The 4,777-nt window shown below is 44.2% G+C and overlaps 1 protein-coding gene and 1 long non-coding RNA gene across 5 annotated transcripts in view; one reads left to right on the top strand and one right to left on the bottom strand.

Moving 5' to 3' along the window:
- Positions 1-4,777, bottom strand: part of LOC109969689 (uncharacterized) — a 35,080-nt gene that overhangs the window by 11,565 nt on the left and 18,738 nt on the right. For 2 of the 3 annotated variants that reach the window (XR_002276291.1, XR_002276293.1), the window contains one exon: positions 1,355-2,747. The exons of the other annotated variant lie outside the window; for it this stretch is intronic. This is a non-coding gene — a long non-coding RNA (uncharacterized LOC109969689). Of the gene's footprint in view, positions 1-1,354; positions 2,748-4,777 lie in introns of those variants that run through there. 3 annotated transcript variants of the gene reach the window in all.
- lhfpl3 (LHFPL tetraspan subfamily member 3) overlaps positions 1-4,777 on the top strand; it is a 39,773-nt gene that overhangs the window by 18,567 nt on the left and 16,429 nt on the right. The window lies entirely within an intron of this gene.

Genomic DNA, 4,777 nt, shown 5'->3' with positions numbered 1-4,777 from the left:
GGAAACCGACCTCGCCGTTCCATCAGTCCATGCCCATATCACTCGCTGCCACCAAATCTGGGACGAGACCAGGGCCGCCCTCTTGCGCACAGCCGACCAAAACAAACGCCTGGCCGATCGCCGCCGTAGGGCCGTTCCTACCTACCAGGTTGGGCAACAGGTTTGGCTCTCGGCCACCCACATTCCCATGAAAGGGGGACGCCCCAAATTGTCTCCCCGGATCCTGGAGTCTTTTACCATCCAGGAAGTCCTCCATCCCACTGCTATAAAACTCTCATTGCCTGATACTCTCCGTATTCACCCTCTGTTTCATGTCTCCCAGATCAAGCCTGTGTCCTCCAGTCCCCTCTGTCCACCACCAGCTGCACCTCCAACGGCCCTTGAGGTGGAGGGTGGCCCAGCATACACAGTACGGCAGATCGTGGATGTCCACCCCAAGGGCTGGGGATTCCAATTTCTGGTGGACTGGGTGGGTTACAGTCCGGAGGAACGGTCCTGGATTCCCCGATCATTTATTCTGGATCCTGCCCTTCTCGACACCTTCTACCGCACTCACCCGGGCAAGCCTGGGGGCCCCTTTTTTTTTAGGCGGCGGCCGCTCTGGCAGCAGCCATGCCAGGGGCTGGAGGGGCCAAATCTGAAGCCAGAGGCAACGGCCCTCTGCCTGGAGGAGGAGGGCTCATGGAGGAGATGAGTGCCCTGTTAGCAAGGAGGTAGCGACACATCATATATTACTCTTCGATTCAGTACGTCTCAAAATAGGCACTTGAGTCATATGAATGAATTTCAGATCTTGTTTCATATACTACAGAAAAGTGAAACTTGACACAGTTGCCATACAGTAGATTTAGCAAACCCCAATGTTGGTCGCAATGGATTTTGTTGTGCCACCTGAAGAATAAGTTCATGTACTCATCACTCTCACTATTCCTCAGTATTATGAGATGATATGTAGTAAAATCGTAATTTAAATGCACTTTGTTGCTGACAGAGAAGTATCACTGTAAGATCTAGAGAAATCTAAGGAATTTAGGTTTTAAAAATGTGGAGTTCAGGAGGAATTGTGTGGTCTGTGCTTTATGATATTAACATTAAACATGATGATATGTTTTTAAAAATAGCAACTGTTTTTCAGAAATAATTCTGGACTCTGTCTTACAGGAGAAGAATTGCAGAGAAGGGCTCATCACCTGAACCTGACCAGAGATCAGTAAGTACCATTATTTAAAAGTTGTAAGATGATGTCATGGGGTAGGACTGGATAAGTCTGACTTCTTCCTACTCCGTTCAAGCATGTACTAGGTATAAGCAAATTGATATTGGATTAGCATTTGTTGGATATGTGTGAAATTACATGTGTTGACATATCAACTGTTTTACATGCTTGAATGAATAAATCAAATCAAATGTGCTTTTAAAAACCCATCATCCCACCACTATGACTAACTAAATCACAGCTGGACTTGTTTCCACCTACTAAATCCTTCCAGTCAGATCAGTTTGCTGCCAAAATGCCATAGTAAAATGGGAAAAGGTAATGCACTGAATATCTGGCTCAGATTACTACTGTATGACTGTGGATCATCTTCAAGTAAACCTCAGGCAGCATTAAAAGCAAAACAATTATTCTTTCAATTACATCTGAATAAATTCAAGAAATCCAAACAATGCCGAGAGCAGAGGTGAACCTGGGTCTCAGTGCTGTTCTTTATCACTTCGCTTCATTACAGTAGACCTAATAGTGTCTTACATGGATAACAGCTTTAGTTTGAAACTGCTTTCAAATGTGTTTTGCTGCTGCATCATGTACAATTCCTGCAGAGACTTCTGGAAATCGAGAGGTTCAGCACCTGTAGGCACAGACTAACACGTCAAGAGCAGCACTGAAGTCTTCCACACCTCATTAAGATTTGATTATCCCATATCCCCAGGAGTAATGTAATTAGTGTAAGCAGGGGCAGAGTAGAAAGGCTGATTGCAGCCCTGCCCCGCTGCCCTGGCCTGTACCGCTCATCCCTGCGAGCTCGGAGACCTACATACTGTGTCACCAGCTTAATCCTCCACTGATCATCACCTTCTCGCCACCAGCCAGTGACTCCTCATAGCCTCAGCTGACCAGAGACTTCTACAAAAGTTCCCATCAGAGCTAAAAATGAGCCTGAGCTTTGAGGCCCGTCTTGCTCTGATGGGATGTGACAGGCTGAACGCGAGGGACAAAACTCCAAATCAACAGTATGCCCCATCGACTGCTGAATGACTCTGTTGCTTCTTGATCCCTCAGGCCTTTCGATATGAGCTCACAGCTGAGATATTTTGGGCATTGCAGCCAAGTCAAACAACCTCGCAGATTAAAAATGCTGCTGTTGTGTCACTACCTCTCTGCAGCGGCCACTTGAGTCTTTTCAAAATAAATGATAAATGCCATCATAACCACTTGTTTGTGAATAAATCATTCTACTCTTAGACACGAATGAAGGCATCGGACTGTGTCGAGTCTGTCTTTCACAACAGCCCTACAGAGGAAATATCTTCATTTAATCTGCAGATAGCAGTGACTAGTGTGGATCTCTATGGCTCAAGAATGCAAATGGATTTCTGTGGCTTTTTTTGAAAATCACATACACAAAAAGCTGCTCTCCCTCCTCCTCCTCCATCTGTTTGTATTTACACTCACTCCAGAGCGAGCCCCTCTTTCACCGGCTTCATAATTACAAGATGAAGTAAGTTGAATTCCACTTAATTAGGACCTGAGGGCAAAGAGAGAGCAAGAGTTACTTCACACAATTAGCCCCGGGGTGATAAGAGTACCATGTTTTGACAAAAAAAAAGAGGGAATGTACTGTATTAACAACAAAACATCGTGTTTATACCAGTGTGTTTACTGGGGAAAAGACAATGCAGAGTGCACCATATTAGGTATTTGCACTACTGAGAAGTTCTAGATACTAATGATCAAGAGAATTCATGTTTTCCTTTAAGGCGCTCATTAAAATCGTGCAGTAGTCAACCTAGTTAACCTATACACTGATGATTTGGAGGGATTATGAACTTGACATACAGTATCAAGTTAATCCATCAAACAAGAGAGGGTTATGCACAAGTACAATCCATAAAATATATATTCCTTTAATATTATTACCATTTTTGTCAACTCCACTTGATTTCACCATCATGTCTGTGGGTTTTTCTCTGCTATTTCTAAATTGGCAGAAAAAAATACTTTGTAAAACTCAGCTTGAAAGCTGACAAATATGGTATTTCCAAGATGGAAGCTTTTAATCTGCCACCATCCGAAAACCAAAGCCAAGAAAGAAAGTTTGAATAGATACAAATATATACAGAAGTGTCAGTGTATTTCTAAGGTTGTTTTGGGGAAAAAAAACAAAAACAGGCTTCCAGTTATTACATATGACTAATGAAATTTGTCTTGGTATATTATCAGGTAAACAGGAAGGGCCACAAACCAACAGTACGCATTTCCTACTTCACACTTGACACTGGAGCCCTCATGGTAAACAAATGAATGACCAGCAGACAGCAGCTCTCTCTAGCGTCTTCCATTAGGCTTTGTAGCTGTTGTGTCCTCTACAGTGCACTTTAATGGCTGCCAACACACCTCTTCCTCTGCCACTAGCTTTCACACGAGCCCAGAGGAGGGGGAGTCTCATGGATCTCCCATCAGGGGTTTATAGTCTTGAGCACTGGGCCAGGTTGGAGAAGACAGCTGGTTGATTTATTTTTCTCTTCATGAGTGAGGCAGCAGGACAAGGGCACAGTGACCCTTTTGAAACAGCCTTGAACGAGCCCGCACGCGTCCATGCGTGTGTGTCTGAGTGATGTCCATTGCAGTGTGTGAATGTTGCCGTTAATGAGTGATGCTGGTGTCTGCTGGAGTCTGACGCCCAGACCCAGGTCTTCCTCATATATCAGGCTCTCTGAGAAGACTGTTTTGACAGCTGGCTGTCACTGTTTAAACGTGAATGATGTTCACATGCTCCTTGATTCATAGTCAAGATGTTTCATTGAAGACTGCGCCACGCAGTCCGTTTTCTATCGACTCTATAACGGCCTATAAAAGTCAGAAAATGGTCAAAAATGTCCATCGCAATTTCCCAAAGCCCATGGAAGGTTTATCTATTTTTAGAACCGATGGCTGCCGGTCATCCAATCTCAACATAACCCTAGTTAAAGTGGCATGCTGTTAAGAGCAGCAAAGCAGTAGTACACACAGTATGCGGTAGCCTGAGTCAGTAAGAACTGATATATGTTGGTCATAAGTGGCAGAGACATGAGTAACATATCAAAAATGGACACATGCCACTAGAACAAGAGTGAGATACCATCAGCCAGGGTTCTATGCTGCTTGAAGTTACTGCACCACACTCGGCACCAGTTTAACTTCACGATTAATCTTTGTACTTTAAGTTGTTCATCTGACCCAGTGTTCAATCTCCATATCCCATATTCTCCATTTCTATTTCCCCAATATCCAATTTATGGCCTACATCTCTGCAGTTCTAATGTGCAACCACATTTCCTCCCCAGAGTCAAAGCAAAACTCAGATCCAAAGTCCCCTCTCTCTCAGCAGGGCTGCCTTTCCACAATCCTGCCTTCTCATCAGTCTATAACCTCATATCAAATGAGGAAGATGTTTGATGTCTGCAGCCTTTTAGCAATCATACACACATGACATCCAGAATATATTACTGCCCTGCACTGTCTGTGACCTCGGTGGAAGATTTAAGTGCCACAGCGGGCTGAGTGAAGGGAAACATG

Source organism: Monopterus albus, unplaced genomic scaffold (genome assembly GCF_001952655.1).
Source record: "Monopterus albus unplaced genomic scaffold, M_albus_1.0 scaffold178.1, whole genome shotgun sequence".
Lineage (NCBI taxonomy): Eukaryota > Metazoa > Chordata > Actinopteri > Synbranchiformes > Synbranchidae > Monopterus > Monopterus albus.
The sequence above is the reverse complement of the archived record's forward strand: the minus strand, read 5'-3'. Positions and strand labels throughout refer to the sequence as shown.